Source organism: Sitophilus oryzae, unplaced genomic scaffold (genome assembly GCF_002938485.1).
Source record: "Sitophilus oryzae breed Bouriz unplaced genomic scaffold, Soryzae_2.0 scaffold_1581_pilon_pilon, whole genome shotgun sequence".
Classification (NCBI taxonomy): Eukaryota; Metazoa; Arthropoda; class Insecta; order Coleoptera; family Curculionidae; genus Sitophilus; species Sitophilus oryzae.
The window spans coordinates 110,450-127,816 of record NW_022146260.1 but is presented as its reverse complement, the minus strand read 5'-3'; the positions used below and the strand labels follow the sequence as shown (position 1 = coordinate 127,816).

The 17,367-nt window shown below is 32.1% G+C and overlaps 2 long non-coding RNA genes across 2 annotated transcripts; one reads left to right on the top strand and one right to left on the bottom strand.

Moving 5' to 3' along the window:
- The first annotated feature begins 10,152 nt into the window (after positions 1-10,152).
- LOC115879526 lies at positions 10,153-14,992 on the top strand. Its single transcript, XR_004049724.1, has 2 exons — positions 10,153-10,313; positions 14,865-14,992. It is a non-coding gene; the product is annotated as an uncharacterized LOC115879526 (long non-coding RNA).
- Positions 14,993-15,564: 572 nt separating this feature from the next.
- LOC115879525 lies at positions 15,565-16,374 on the bottom strand. Its single transcript, XR_004049723.1, has 4 exons — positions 16,264-16,374; positions 15,959-16,215; positions 15,804-15,904; positions 15,565-15,707 (listed from the first exon to the last, which is right to left on the bottom strand). It is a non-coding gene; the product is annotated as an uncharacterized LOC115879525 (long non-coding RNA).
- Positions 16,375-17,367: the final 993 nt, after the last annotated feature.

The window sequence follows — 17,367 nt, the reverse complement described above, 5'->3', positions numbered from 1 at the left end:
TTCTTCGGCCTGATACCGCTGCCAAAACACTTAGCATTGTGGATCGTATCCGTTTCGCAAGAAATTTCTTTTAAGTCCTTATCCCGGATAAGCATAATGACGAATGCTTGTTTCAACAATGCCTACCAAAGAGGCTGAAAATTTTGGCCGAGGTCACCAATTTTCGTATGTACCGAACTTTCACTAATAAAATCCTCGGTATTCTATTCTATCTTCGAGTTTCGGAAAAGTTCAATTTCGATTTCATGCTATTATATGTAATATCGTTTCATACAAATTTCTGAAAACGCAAAATGCCAGTTTTAAATAATTAAAATAAAAGGTATTTTATAATCTCTGGTCTCTGTAACCCCTTTATTAACCTATAATGCTCGGGCTATGTCGAGATGAGTGCTACAAAATGGAACCGATCATTACAAGGAACTGGGCTTCTTTTCGTTAGTATATTCTGTGGTGCAGTTTACAGTGCAAGTAGGTGCAACTTTGTTCTATGTTCTTCAAAGCGATATAAAGTAATTTTGTAGCTTTGATGCACTATGCGTTCAGTGAAGTACTATCGATTTGTAGCGATATTCTGATTCTCGCTTCTTGTGGCGAGGCGACAGTCTAATACGTGCGTAAGAGTGTGATAGGATACCATATTTCCGCAGCATTTGAGCGACACTAGTTTCGTACGAACATAGTATCGATCTGGTCGAGATCGCTTCTAAACGATCATTGCTAACTTGAATTAAAGTCGTGCACCCTGGTTTGTTTTCGCTGCTTTATTGGTAGCATAGAATACTTTAGCTACGTAAGATATTCTTCTAGCGTAGCTAGATATCCTTGTACAGAACGCCATCCAGCATTAATACATTCTCGACATCGTTCGCAACTCTGCGTATACGCATCACGTGTATTGTTATAAACAGGGTATCCCAGAGATAAGTGCAAGTATTTTAAAAAGGGTGGTAGATCTCGATAAAAACATATATTTTTCTTTATCGTTTTTCAAGTCCAAAATAATGGAGTTATTTTACTTTGAAAATTTCAAAAAAAATATTTTCTGCTAAAATTTTGAGAACCTTCTTCTTCATGTGCCTTCTCCTCATCGGAGGTTGGCGACCATCAATTGGAATTCCTCCTTGTCTTGAGCCAAACGGATAATTGCACTGGCCTCTCCTATATTAAACCACTGGCGCAAGTTCCGCAACCAGGAAAACCGTTTACGCCCGATGCCTCGTCGTCCTTCAATCTTTCCCTCAACGATCAGCTGTAGGAAACTATATTTGTTATTTCGAAAAATATGACCAAAATATGCTGCTTTCCGTCGTTTTATTGTAGTCAATAGTTCTTGGTCCTTATACATCTTTTCCAATACTTCGAGATTTGTTTGAGAACCACTGGATCTTTTCTGGATTTTCTTTCTTGTAAATTTAATATACTACCTATGTTGCCATATTATCAAGAAATTATTTTTTTTAAATAAAAACTAAAAAAAAATGCAAAAAAATTCCAAAAATATTTTCAAAAAATTCCGAATTTTCAAAAAAAAATATTTAGAAAAAAACCTCATAGGCGTGTTTCTGGGGTTGAACTATACTACCAGTTAAGTTAAAATACTTGCACTTATTTCTGGGATACCCTGTATATGGTTACATAGTAGCGCCGCGCGCAATAATTGGTTCGCTCTTATGGACGTACGTGGCCAAACCTGTATATTATTATATCGGGGAAAATTAATGTATCAGTTAATATTTTTTAGTAAATCTATAAATATTTAGGCGTTTGGAGTTGCCAAATATATAAAAACAGTTCTTTATCGTTAGACGTTTTCAATTATACAGGTAAAGTAACGATGGTTCATTAGAGTTTAAAAGCGCAATTTATTTACCAATATTAATAAGTATTACTTTATAAAGGTATTTAGGAAAAATTAAAAAACAACAAACAGAATGAACAACGGTTAGAAGATATGCGGTAAATCGTTGATAAGTTAATAAAGATACAGGGTGGCCCATAAGTGTGAGAAAGTTCAATATCGTCGTTGCGTAGACGAAAATATGAAAAAAGTATTATATAAATACAGTATGATCGAAAAAAAACGGCGTCCAGTTGGCTGGGAAATGACGATCGATGACATTTCCCATACAAATTTACATATAAAATGACAGCGCTCTTCATTTCATAGCCATCGTTGACGCCGTTTTTTCTCGACCATACGGTATTTGCATGTTTTATTAAGGTGCATATACTAAAAATATTTTGTTGTATAAAGGGTATCAAAAAAAGTAATGATAAAGCGTTGTCTTTTTTAAATCACAGCTCCCATTTTTCTGTACATAATTCGATTCAGCATAAAATTGTGCATATAGGACACTATTTTTATTTGGAAAACTATGCGGTGTTGCCATGCTATTTCTTCTTTATTAAAATTTTGGTTAATAATAGTAGGTACCTACATATATCCGAAAATTGGTTAAAACCTGAAGTTAATTTATATTTGTTAATATCTAGTACTATACTATGTTAATACCCTGAACTTTACCAATATTTTCTTAACACCAAAGAAACGAGAATAAATTTGTGAAGAAAAACTCACATTAATGTGTGCCGGTTATTTTTTTATGGCGTGGCTAACAATGTAATATTTAAAATACTCTATTTCAATTTTTTAAATGCACATTTCTTAGCCATGCAACATTTATATAAAACTTTTGTTTACGAAGACAATTTATGCTGAATAGCAGATATTAGCAGCTAATTTGACATGGTTCTTAAAAAAGACATTATGAAGTTTCATTTAAGTTAAAAACAATCACTTAGTTCAGCTTCGATATCCTTGATTTAGTTATGTATTAAAATATATTTCACAGGTACAATATAATTTTGATATTTTCAAATGGTTAGTACTATTTTTTTTCATTTTATCTGTCAAAAACTGATATTATATGAGGAAAGTATACGTGCAGTATGGTCTAATTATAAAATTCACTATTTAATATTATTTTGAAAACACTAAGTGAGTAATTTATTCATTGTCGATACAAAAACAGTTATATATGCTTTTTTAGACTATTGCATATAAAATGTTATCACATAAGTGCTCTAAAGTGCATGATTTTCCAAAATATATTTTTATAACAAACCTTTCATGTTTTTAAATATATATTATAAAATATTTGATCATATATGATCAAAATAATTTTTTTCGATATATTGAGTTTTGGCCAAATTTTTATAAGGGAGTGAACTACTGTGCGCCGCGCCGCCTCGCGCTTATAACCTTGAAAAATTAAAGCGTGTTATCAAATCGGCTAGTTCACAGTGAAAGCAGGCAGGCACCATCAACAGACGACACTAAAACTCACCATACCCTAGACAAGGTAAGAGAGTGTCTCTTTCCTTCTCTAAGGACAAAATACTCGGAAGCTGAACCGCGCAACCGCGGTATACGTCAAACTCAGCTGAACTTTGCCGTTGATGGACTTTGTAAACAACGGCACTTTATATCAGAGTAAATATGGCCCTATTTAAAAACAAAGTTAAAAACTCAACAGCATTCCTGTAGTTTTAAATAATACAAAAAATACCTACTAAAAGCATTTAAAGATGATTTACAATTTGTAAATGCATTTTGGGGATCCAGCGATTCATAGAACTTTGATAATTAATATTACAGACTGGATTATTTTTAATTTGTGTTGTTTCACTTAATTTTGTGAAAAACACTATAATAAGAAGAAACGTATTATTTGCCCACTGTGTACTCTAATATGGTAGTCTGTATATAGTTTGTGGAAGTTGCCGTATATTGCAACAACATTTGAAGGTAAACACCATGAAGTAAAATTGGAAATGGAAACACATAACTTTGCCTATGACTTTGATACTAAGGAAAGCTATAAACTGTGGTATGAAAAACAGAAGATCAAGATAAATTATGCATTCGCCAAGAAAATATAATGAGTATGTGGAAAAAAAACTTACAATTATTATCGTAATCATAGGTAAAATAGATTGGGTTAGATATAGTTCAGTAAAAAGACCATATAATGAGCCATAAAAGGAAAATGGATAAGCAAGAATTATTCCCAACAAAGTGAAAGAGGTTATTGGTTTAAGGCTTTATTTCGTTTGTTTTTGGTCTTACTTAAGTAAATATGTATTGACTGTTGGTTAAGGGTTTTATATTTATTTTGTACTACTTATGCTACTAACCTGTATAATGTGGTATTGTTTATTGTTAAAATTATTGTATTGTATTGTTGTAATTACTGTATTTTCTTGACATAGAACAGCCATAAGTTTCTGATAAGAAACTGCAACATTCTAATAAAGTCTGTGATTATTAGAACTATAAATGTTTTTTTATTTCTAATATGTTACAGTAATTAAGCTAACAAATTTTCCCAAAATGTTTATTTCCCCATGAAAATGTGATTCAATTTAAGAACTGATATTTTAATAAAAGATTTGAGAGTAGAATCTACATATATAAAATGCTAATGTTTATCTGTGTCGTCTCTACTGAAGTAATGACTTGCTCTAGAAAGTTGCTATTTTTACTAAAAGATAGCTAATTGACTCTTCTAAAAACTGTCGTCGCCGGACTTTTTGTTTTTCATTTAATTAAAAAAAAATAAAAAGTATTTTTTTCTGATGTCGTGGCGGATGCGCCAGGCTTCAACCAGTTTGAGAATAGTGAGCTCTCTCCAAGTAAAGCTATGGTTCTCACTTATGCATCAAATTAGATAGTGATTATGCAATCTGCAAATGAAACAATTTTTAATTTACACCAATAATCAATGCAACTTTGACTAAAATCACTTTAGTAAGGCTAATCACTAGGCTTTATAGGTATATTACCAAATATCAGCCAGATATAGATCAATTTTTAAATATAGCCATATTTCTAAAAATAGTCAAAAACTATAAAAAACAAAATGAACAACCAAAACAGTCAACTACTATTAACAATTTCGCATAATAAAATTATTGTCTGTGATTACTGTTCGATTCTCGATTATTCATAATGTTCAAAATTCCCGCAAAGCGCTTCTCGCCGAACAAAACCGAACTCTCCGTGTAGGATCCGAATGCTTCCGAGGTTTTGGTGAGTTTTAGTGTCGTCTACCATCAACCAGCGTTCATCGGCGTTCTCGCTTTTACCGGAACGAAAATTTATTTATTTCTGCTTTTGCAGGCGCCGACGGCGCACAGAGGGTATTAAGAACTAAAAGTTGGCCAAAATTATGTTTTATGACTTTTTTGCTTTTTTGCTAGTAATATTAATTATTAATTAGAGGACAGGTTGCTAATATGGAACCCCATTTTGTTTTTCCCACACAATATTTTTTCCTCTACTCTGAAACCCTTTCCACCGATCAAATAGGGCCATTCTGTGCAAAACCATGCAATTGGATGAGGATGCTAGAACAAGAAAGTAATTTGTATATTATAGACGATATTTGAGCGAGGATGGGTGTTAATAGGGTAAAGACTATTTCCTTTAAGAATCTATTTAAATCAATGCTTTTTTTGGCAGTCGCAAATATTGGGAAGATTTTTGTGCATATTCCAATGCTGGAGACTTTAAGCATTGAACGGATACTAATTTCCATGTGGAATATTGCCGAATAGTCTTACACCTTATAAAAATGCCACTGATTTTTTAAATATAAAACATAAAAAAATAGAATAGAAGGAAACGTTTCAAAATAAAAAATATGGCATAAAACAGAACAAAGCAAACAAACAAAGCTGGCTCTGTATCCATCATGACAGTTATTATGAACAATTTGCAAAAAAAGCACTACAAACAATTCCACTATTTTTATAATCTTAGAAATATTCAGAATACACTTACTTTTATGGGTTATCAGATAAGTCATACTTTTAACTGAAATATATTATTTATTTGATAGTCAATTTACGACTTAAAAAAGCTAATAACTAATAAACGTGCTTACATTTAGTATTTATAGATTTGTATTAAGTTAAGATAAAAAATGAAAATAAAAAAATATCACTTTTGGCCAGGTTTATAAACCAAATACATCTATGTGCGGCCCCGGCGAGGCGGGCGCGGCGTTTGAATATGGTTTGGTTAGGTTAGGTTAGTTAATCAGGTAAATTTCCTCTTAATTGGTTTCGTACTCCGGAATCCTTCCTCGTGATCTGAGCGAAATAGCCATATACACACTAATGCGGATGTACATACGCAAAGTTACGCAATCTGTGTATTGTTATGGGCTGGCTTTTAGGAGGATGCGAGCGATATTTGGTAAGATGCGTGGTTAGGTTAAGGTTAGTTAATCAGGTTAAATTTCCTCTTAATTATCTACTTCCGAATCCTTCTCGCATCTCCAGAAAAATAGCCATATACAATACACGTGATGCATATACGCAAAGTTACATCTGTGTATTACGCTTTAAAGAAGATGCGAGCAATATTGAAGATGCGAGTGGTCAAGAATAGGTCCCTAGAGACGGCGCTTGGCTGCCGGAAAGCAGAAACCTGCCTCCACTATGTTCGCTGCATCTTAGGTTGCCTAGTATAACCTATAAAATAATTAACTAGAAAGAAGTGTCAACTCTGGTGTTAAATCGTGGAATACCGATACGCCACCGAAAAGCCTTCGTTGTCGTCTGGAGGAACTAATTTTCCAAATTGACAGGTTGACATGATAAGGACATGATGTATTTAATTTCTACTCTGTTTCGCTGGCCCAATGGCGGGTCCCTTTCAGTCTGGGAGTCTGCATTTTGTATTTTATCATAACAAAACCAAAAATTCATTTATTCATATATTTATTTGAAATATGGAAACAACGTGACTTTCAAAACAAATATAAAAATATAGAGGATTGTAATTTCAGCCACCAATTAGTTAAGTATATGTTCTTTGAACACCGTAAATTAGTTAAGGCAAGCATTGACTTTACAGTAATCTAGAAATAAACACACGTATCTTCGTAGACTTCAAGGACACAGAAAACGGACACAGGAACATGAAAAACGGGGAAAGCCCTATACAAAACCTGAAACAGAAAAATGCAATTCTTTTGAGACAAAATTAATAAATGTAAAAATATCATTGTGGTATAAAAAACATAAATATACTGTTTTAAAAAAAGCGTCCGTTATTCCTAAAGAGGTCTGTCAGCTTATAAATCAAAAGAAGCAAAAGAGACTTTCGCGAATGGATAACATAATCAGATTATCAGTCCGGATTTATTGTACCATTGGATAAACGCACATAAATTGGAGATAAATCCACTGCTAAGGTATTTAAAGAATAGGTATCTATTATTTTTGCTGGAAAGCAGAAACTCTTTCTGCCTCACTATGTTCGATACCCTTAGGCTGCCTAGTATAACTATCCTCCACCAGGAACACAACAAAAGATGAGGCCATCGAAAGTGTAATCCTTTACTCACCTTTTATTCAAAGTCTTACATTGGACATACCTTACTACCTTCTGCAGAAACGCTCTCTCCAGGATTCTTCATAAAATTTAATTCATTCTCCATTTATTTCACTACCATTTGGTTAAGGGCACTCTGTAATTTTAATATTAAAATTTTTACTTCCGGAAAACGAAATTAAATGGGAATCGAATTGAATGGGAATGGAATAGAATGACCAATTATTGTATTTGTATTAATTTATAATACTCTATTCTACTAAATATCTAGCTACATTGCACTGTACAGTTAAATATTAGTTAGACAAGAACAACGCTGTCTTGTCTAGGGCGGGCTACAATTCTGTGAGGAGAATGACACTCAATGACTGTTTCCACTTTCCTCGATTTCACTGTCACTCTGTATAACTATCCTTCCACCAGGAACACAACAAAGAGTTGTTTCATAGAGAAAGTTAATAGTTTAGAGAGTGGGTGAATCGCGTGGTAAAATGTTGGGAGAGATTGCGCTTTTAGCGCCCTCTATAGCTACCGGTACGAAACTATGAAAGAGCAGGGAGATTTAAATTATTATTATACTTATTATTTTTAAGGCAATTAAAACTAAGAGTGCCCTTAACCAAAAACAGTATAAATGGAATATACTCCCATTATTTTGCATTCAGGGTCCAGGTTCTATTAAAAATATGAAGTAATGGAGATACCTACTCCAATTCTTTTATATTATCATGATACTAAAGGATATAAATACAGCATTTATAATCCTTTTACACCCTTTTATTCAAAGTCTTACATCAGCTAATATAAAATTTGACTATCTCCATTTATTTCACTATTTTTGGTTAGAGGCACTCTTAATTTTAATTTTCCTTTTTATGGGAAAACGATTAAATGGGAAGAATTGAATGGGAATGGAAAGAGTGACCAATTATTGTATTTTGTATTAATTTATAATACCCCTATTCTACTAAATATCTAGCTACATTGTACTTACAGTTAAATAGCTACATTGTACTAGTTATATACATATTTACAGTTTTATGATGGCTATTATTTCTTTTCATCGTGCTATCAACTGATTCGCTCCGACTTGAGTACTATACCTCGAGATGGCTCCAGGAATTATTTATCTTTACAGGCCTAGGATATGAAGATTCACAGTAGAATTTTTGGTTTTACTGCCTATTAGAAACAAACCTACCCCCTACATAAAGGGACATACAATTATGCCTTGTTCTCGGCCATGATATTCCTTCCATTCTATATCCAACATCCAACTTAGCAGACCTTCTGGTTCACAACAGGGCCTAGACTGGCCGGATAATATTTTAACAGAATAGCCCCAATAATTTCTAGAAAGAATAACCTGTGAAATAAAAACTTCTGCATGCACATTACCTTTCTTACCTTTGTCTGCTATTTTTTAATAAAAAACAACTGTTTAGTTTGCACAAAAATAAAATTAACAATCAAAAATTTCTTAAAAAATGATCAAGCGTTTGTACTACGCCGTGTGCCGGTTTTTGAACAAACAACAAACAAAAAAATGAGGTTAGCGGCGTTGCCAATGTCAATTTTCTAAACTATCCAAAAATCTAAATTAAACTCGCCAATTTGGGGAGAAAAATGTCCAGATTCACCAAAAATTCCCCATATGATTATTTTAACAAAAAAAAATAATTTTAATAAAAATACAATATTTATTATACATATTAGAGGGATTAAACTGTAAATTGACTCCTTGTTTTTTAATCCCTTCCCTAGTAGTCATTAAATAATTTGAGGTCACTAAATTTTCTTTCAACTGAAGCATTTGCAAAGGGAAGCATAAGTAAAAAGCAGATTATAATTTTTAAGTTGGGAAAGATATAGGTATCGTCCCGCTCCGTTTTTAAAGCTAAAAATTTTACGCCATTTTCAATCAGCAATAAAATGTTGAAACTCCCCTTATTTTCGCCGCCTATTGCTAATCCCCACAAAATTCCCAATCGGCTCCGGATTCCCCAAAATTAGGGAAATTCCCCACAAATTGGCAACGCTGGAGGTTAGCGTGTTCTTTCTGAATATGCTAAGACTAACGGACTAGTGTCGAAACACAGATAGCTAGATGGACGTATTTCGGCACTTGCGTCGATGCGCTACAGGTACATTTGCCTGCGCGTCGTATGTCTTCTGGCAGTCTTTTAATTTTTCTGTTTGTCTATGGATGAGGCATAGCACCAAAAACACACTCCACTTAGGGTGCAGCCACACTATCCTAAAAACGGCGAATCGGCGTAACGGCGTAACGACCTTGAATAGATTTCCAGTAATTCTATTGGCTGAAAAATTCATCTGTCAGAAATTTTATCTGTCAAATTCATCTGTCAAAAATTTCAGCCAATAGAATTACTGGAAATCAATTCAAGGTCATTACGCCGTTACGCCGATACGCCGTTTTTAGGATAGTCTGGCTGCACCCTTAAGGATACATTAAAATACGCAACCAACCGTCCAATCAGATGAAAGAGGTCCGTACCCAAATACGTTCAAATAAAAGTTAAATACGTTCAAGTAAATTTAAACGTATTTGTCCGTACCCTATCGTTGGGTATTGTGCAATCACGTGATGCTCATGTCGTATGACGGTTAAATCTTTGGTTAGAATTTTTGTTGTTGTTTTTACCTGTTTTTACAGTTTTTACTTTATTTTTCTATTTACATCAGATTTATATTTTGTAATTGCCTATCAGACAATACGTATTTAGTAATAAGAATTAGGATCGTGTTTTTTTTTTAAATCCTGGATATTAATTGGAACCCTTGATAACATTACTGCTTTTGATATAAAAAGTGCATTTTTGATTATTTACTTGGGCTAGGATATTAAAATATCGGTTGGATTGTACGACATAAATAGATGTAGGTATGATTATTTATACTCTGTTTTTTTTCTCAGGTAAGATTTCGACAGACGATGACAGAAGAAAAGCAGATGACGTCCCATACCAATCTATTTATTTTACTAAAAAAAGTTTCTAATAATTTTTAAGTTATCTATGGATGGGTTTAAATATAAATCCGTCATGCGTCGTGTCTTGTTGTTTTTAACCAGTTTTATTGGTTTATTTAAAAAATGACAGATCGTATTTCAATTTTATTGGTTTGACGAGGTTTAACGGAACGATGAACGATAAACGGACGCCGATGCGTATGAACTCGCCTTTAGATTTTTGTCATTTTTGACGCTTGTCAAAGTCTTGCCAAATTATAGATTATATTTTGTGTCAACTTTGTTAAATTCAACACCCTGCGGGCATAGAATATACTAACGAAAAAAGCCCAAGTTCCTGGGTAAATTTAAATTCCCTTCCATTTTTCGTAACAGCATCTCTGACACCAACTGACATTATAGGTTAATAAAGGGTGCAGGGCCGGGACTTGTAAAATACACTTTTTCACATAGTTATTTTTATTCGCTATTTGCAGTTTTATTTTTAAAACATATTATGTGAAACAATCGAATAATATGTCTTAATAAATAAAATTACAAACAGGAAACAAAAGGAATTGACCTCATAACATACAGTCTAACCAAATTCCACTGTACAAGGGAACTCTAACAAAAACAAGGCAAATAACTGGGGTGGGGAAGAAACCCAAAGCCTTCTTTCAAAGTTTATTGATAAAAAGGAGTGGAGGCTATATACAAATTGATAAATATATTAAGTATAACCTCTTTTGTTAACATTGAAACAAACATTAACAAATCATAACATATCCCAGATCCTTAAACTAAAAAAAATTACTATTACATAAAAACAGGTGATACAATACTTCAAATTAATTTTAACATAATATCAAAAGTGAAAAAATCAAACTGCAAACACAACCACACTTATCACAATTAGAAATTAACTTTAATTACACGGCAAATGTCAAAGAAAGACTGATCATTCTGATTGGTCCTGATTATCCACGTCGTAGCTCACGTCAGCAATGGTAAAGCAAAATCCCTGTCAAAATTTTTGACGATCCAGCGCCATCATCCGTCATATTTGGAAACTTGTAAGGGGCCCAGGGCCATGTAAGTGAAATATTAAAAATAGTTCCAGCAAAAGTTTTCCAATTATGACGGATGATGGCGCTGGTCGTCAAAGTACTTGGACAGGGATTTTGCTTACCGACAATACGGACGTGAGCTACGACTGGACCAGGGCCAATCAGAATGATCAGTCTTTCTTGGACATTTGCCGCGGAAGTGTGTTAATTTCTGTTGTGATAGAATGTGATTTGTGTTTGCAGTTTGATTTTCGGTTTTGATATTATGTTAAAATTAATTTTAAGTATTGTATCACCTGTTTTATGTAATAGTACTTTTTTAGTTCTATGATCTGATATGTTATGATTTGTTAATGTTTGTTTAATGTTATACCAATTTTGATATTATGTTAAGAGTAATTTTAAGTATTGTATCACCTGTTTTTTATGTAATAGTACTTTTTAGTTCTATGATCTGATATGTTATGATTTGTTAATGTTTGTTTACATCGGCTTATACCAAAGAGGTTATACTTAATATACTTATCCAATTTGCATAGCCTAATTTTTATTGCTATCCAATAAACTTTTGTAGATTTTCAGATTATTTAATTCCTTTTTGTTTCAATTTGTAACCGTTGTATTTTTAAGACATATTATGTGATTATTTCACATATATGTTTAAAAATAAATTACAAATAACGAATAAAATAATTAAAATAAAGATTAAAATTCCCCCGGCCCACACCCTTGGCTAACCTATAATGTCAGCTATGTCGAGAGATGGCGTTACGAAAAATGGAACCGATTTATTGCAAGGAAACTTTGGGCTTCTTTATTCGTTAGTATTCTGTGCATGTCTCTGCCTGCAGGGTCTGGTCCACTTTTAGGTATATCGCCAATCTTGAAGTTATTGATGTAAATTTGATATTAATATGTTCTACAATTAATATTTTAACGTTTTAAGTACGGATCGTCGGCTAAATGTTTGAGATCACTTCACTATTGATACTTAAAATTGTCTTTTTGGGTTAAATTTGCGATAAGTTTTCAATCAAAAAGCGATAATTATGACAGATTGGAGAGAATGTGTTTTCACTGGTTGTGATTATTTTCGTTTAACTTTTTTGAGATCACTTCACTATTGATACTTAAAATTATTATTTTAGGTTAAATTTACGATAAGTTTTCAATGTGTGTGCGACGAGTATTATGACAGATGGTGGGAGAGAATGTGTTTTACTGGTTGTATTATTGCGTTTAACTTTAAAACAACGTTGCCAATGCTAAATCGGATATTGTTTTATTTATACTTTCCTATTAATTTTGAAAATAGCGGTAGCGATATTAAGCTGATTGATAAGAATAGATATTATACTTTGATCTGTGTTAAAGGTTGAGAAAGAGAGGATCACAATGGTAAAAACGTCCGCCGTAACTGAGTTTTGATTGCATTGGTTTTAACTTTTTTGCGGACGGTGGATCGAACCTCGGTAGACATAAAACTTTTTTATTTTTTACAGCTGTTTTATTTTTTAAAACTGTTTTTATTTTTTTATTTATTTAGAGTCGTTGGTAACGGCGATCAAAATACACCATCAGGTTAGTCTTTGGTGTGAGTTTTTTGTATTTATAGATTGCAATGCAAAACCTGATCGATTTTGGCATAACTCATGCAGCATGCGCGGAAGCAAGAGCAAAAGTGGAGTGGCTCACTAGCTTCTAGTAAACCAATGCTATTAAAACTCCTTCGTGCAATTTTGTGGTTACATATTTAGCTGTCCCCAGCTTTTGGCCAGGTCATTTATTTAAAATCCGTAATTACCTGAAAAATACAAGATATGGCAACGTTGCAAAATGTTTCACTGAAAAACCATGAACCTTTAAAATCAACAAAACCATTAATAAAAACACTAACACAATCACAACTTATAACCATTCTCATCGGCATTTCACCACCACTGTTTACATCAAATCGCATTGAACTTGGTGATAAACTTGTTGCTGGAACTTCTATCTTCGCACAATTTTATTGATTCCCTGTTGCTTATTGTCAGCTTTCGTAATAGGTCATTTATTTAAAATCCGTAATTACCCGAAAAATACAAAGATAGCAACGTTGCAAAATTTTCAAATTGTTAGATTAGGTTTAGAGAATATATTTGTCTCTCTCATTGCATAGAAGAGAGAAAAGAAGGATATATGAAATGTCAAACTTCCATCTTCCATCTGGTCTCCAATTTTCTTTGTTAAGAAAAGTGTTTTTCAGTAAAATTTTGGACATTTTCTATCCTCAATCAAGTGTGGCTTTGAAGATAAACTATAATATAATGAAAATATAGTGAAATTATTACTTTAGAAGGCCAAAATAAATAAAAATTCAATGTTGAAATACCCCACCCAGCACCCCTTTTCGCACCCCCCAATCCCGTAAAATTCTGGGGTTGTTTATGGACGTCCGCACTTTTTTCGTTAGAAATGTCATTATAAGTGTTCTTCTCAATTCTGTATAGAAAATTTTAAAATTTTGATGTACCTAAAGTGGACAAGACCCTACCCTGCGTTTTGGAAGATGCATGCATTTTGATTCGTATTATTACGTGTGTTTTGTGTCTTTTGAAGTCAAGTGGAGGAAAAATCGAGTGAAAATTAACTGTAGGCCCAGAGCACAGTTTATGGTTAATACACGCTGCCCAGGCAGAAAGTCTTATACACCAATGAAGTTGCCATCGATAAAGTTTGTATACCATTTCGTCGTAGATAAGTGCATTTCGTATATAAGGATCAAACTAAACACATACTAAAAACTGGAGTAGCTGTAAAATATCGACATCACACGATAGGTAAATAATGGATTTTAGTACTGGTGCAGAAAAATAATGTCAAAAGGTACTGGTTTAAAAAAATTAAGATTAAAGGTAATTAATCCACCTTTAAGGTATAAAATTTGGTAGGTGTTATTATTAATAAAATAGTTGTTGTATTTACCTATGTTGTTTTATTTATACCTGTGGAATATTACAAATTTGTATTTGTACATAAGTTATATTGATAAATATAATCATAAATGCGGGTAGTTTCATAAAGCTTGAAAGTAAATAATAGTTATTTTTTATATTTTTTTGGTATGTAGTGCCTTGTTCTTGTTTGTTTTGTATTAACACATACCGTTTTTATTAAATAAAATAACTCGATTACATTTTTTCAGTTTTATACAATTTTGAAGTAATCACTTGTCATCTTGTCAATCAAATTTTAAATATTTCCTGCTATGCGTTCCAGTTGTACCAACTTATTTCTTTGTAAAATAAAATAAACTACTTTGAAATTAAAATGACAGACACATCTATCACTGTCAAGGATCTTCTCGTTGGACAGACTTATATATAGTATATGTATGTATTTATAAAGCTTACTATCTGTTTTGCATTTTCAGTTTTTGATCAGACATTTAATTTTATTTGTGAAATGCCCACAAAAAAGCTTCCCATGATTCAACATCAGTGTGTTTGCTGCATAATGGATCATTCCTGCTGAATTTTTAGATCATTTGAAGACTACACGGAAAAAACCAGATAATATGTTACATTTTCATAGAAATTGATAGCGAGACAATTTTATAGGCAAGTGTTAGCATTATTCGAGGCACCATCAAAGAAAGCAATAATAATATGCTTAGTCCCAGAGATATTACAGCTTAGTTATTTTGCCCTACAGGAGAAAAACCAGAGTAGTTCACTCGTAATTGCATTTTCTCGGCTCCAGTTAAAATGAACAAAGCTGGTTTTTCCTGTGGTCTTCATTTGAAATAACGTAAATAAATGTTTATACATATGTATGTGATGATTAAATTGGTGTTAAGGAAATAAAAATGTTTTCGATATTAATATATATTTTTCGATATTAATATATACCTAGGTATAGGTATATGTATATTTATTTTGAAATAAATTACACTTTTAACAGTTTAATGGAGTTTTTAAAGCCAGTTATAATATTTATATTTTAAAAACTTGAAATCATAATGTGGATGTAATCACGCATTAAACCACAGACTAACTTATATAAGTCAAAAAGTAGATTTTAGTGTTAACTTTATATAACTTGTAAGTAAAATAATATATAAAACAAATATGAAAAAACCAACAATTCTAATGTATATATTAAAATACAGTACAATAATAGGTATCTGATATCCTCACTTAACGTAGAATAATATTCTACCCAACTCAATACTATGTCCAACATGAGTTTCAAATATATCGGGCCCTAATCGTTCCTGAAAATAGTATTTTTTTACATTGTTATACCATATTCTAAACTATTTAATATTTCAGTCACTTAAAAAGTTAATTTGTATTGAATAATTGCCTACCATTAAAGCAAATTTGGACTAGTATTCTTAATGGGCATATTCTGTGTATGGATATAGGTACTTCCTCCAGATTTTGGGTTCAACCAATTTATTCTTAAAACCTGAAACATCTACATATAAAAAATAGACAGGTTACTAATTATAATAAAATTTACCCTTAGAATTATACTTCTTTAACAAATAATTTCCATTGGTATACTTTTCCATGACAAGTAATCAACTTCCTAACATTTTTTAATTGATGTAATACTTCCTCACGATGCGAAAAGAAAATCTTTTCTTTAGCACACAAAGGACAAACGATATGTTGGCTTACTTTCAGATTAGTTACTTTTCCATAGATATCCTCATGTCAATTCAAAGACGATGAACATGAAAATGATCATCACATGAAACATCACAAACTAAAAACCTAATAAACAAGTTTATATCGAATATAGAAATAATTTAGTGTTCTTACCTATTGTCGTCCAAATCCACGTTAATAGATAATTAATTTTTTGGAATTTTATCTTTTATTTTTAAATATATCTTTCGAACTACTGGTTTTAGTAATTATTAAATTAAACGAACTAAAAAGTCAAAAATAATAAATAATAAACAATTAATTCTCTTGTCAATTGTCAATTTTCTCCAGGCACCGAACATTACCGATAACGCACGATCTACGACGATTACTCCTTTGATCTGATTGAACGGTTCAATGACGGTTGGTTGCGTATTTTAATGTATCCTCTCCACTTAAGCTTTATTGATGAATTGTTAGAGTCTTAAAAAACACACACAAAAACCACGATAAGTAAAAAATGTGTGGGCACTTTTAGGTTAAATCACTTACACAACGTGTAATTTTTCAATTTTTCTATTTTTTTATGCGAAACCGAGAGTGACCATATATCTGGTAGTAGTTTATGTCACTTAAACACCAAAATAATTAGTTTTTTGCACTACAATAATAAATAAAACCAAAAATCAACCGACAAAATATGAAACGGAATCTAACCCAATATCTAAGTATGTACAGCTGATGAAGTAAACAAAAGTCCGCCCCGAGGCTGATCTTTTAAAGAACGGCAGTGGTTCAATTTAATATTTCGACTGAAATTTATAAATATAAAGGTAATAAAGTATATAATATATATATCACATGAAGAATCCTGGAGAAAATGACGTTTCTGCAATAGTAGGTATGTCCCATGTATATGAAAAATAGGTAGTAAATAAACACTGTTTGTACATTTTTTAGATGCAAGAAAATGGTGTTATAATCTCTTTGATCGGCGATTTTTTTGAAAATGGAAACAATTTACAGCAAGGTAAGATCATTTTTAACTATAGCCAACATCATTTATCTCCAATATGTGCGATTTATTGTCAATAATGCAATAAATCGGACTGATAATCTGATTATGTTATCCGACTAAAAGTCTCTTTTTGCTTCTTTTTGATTTATAAGCCAGGTCTCTTTGGGAATAATGGACGCTTTTTTAAACAGTATATTTATATTTTATACCTATTGATATTTTTAGATTGTTAATTTTAGTATAAAAAAATTTGTTTTTCT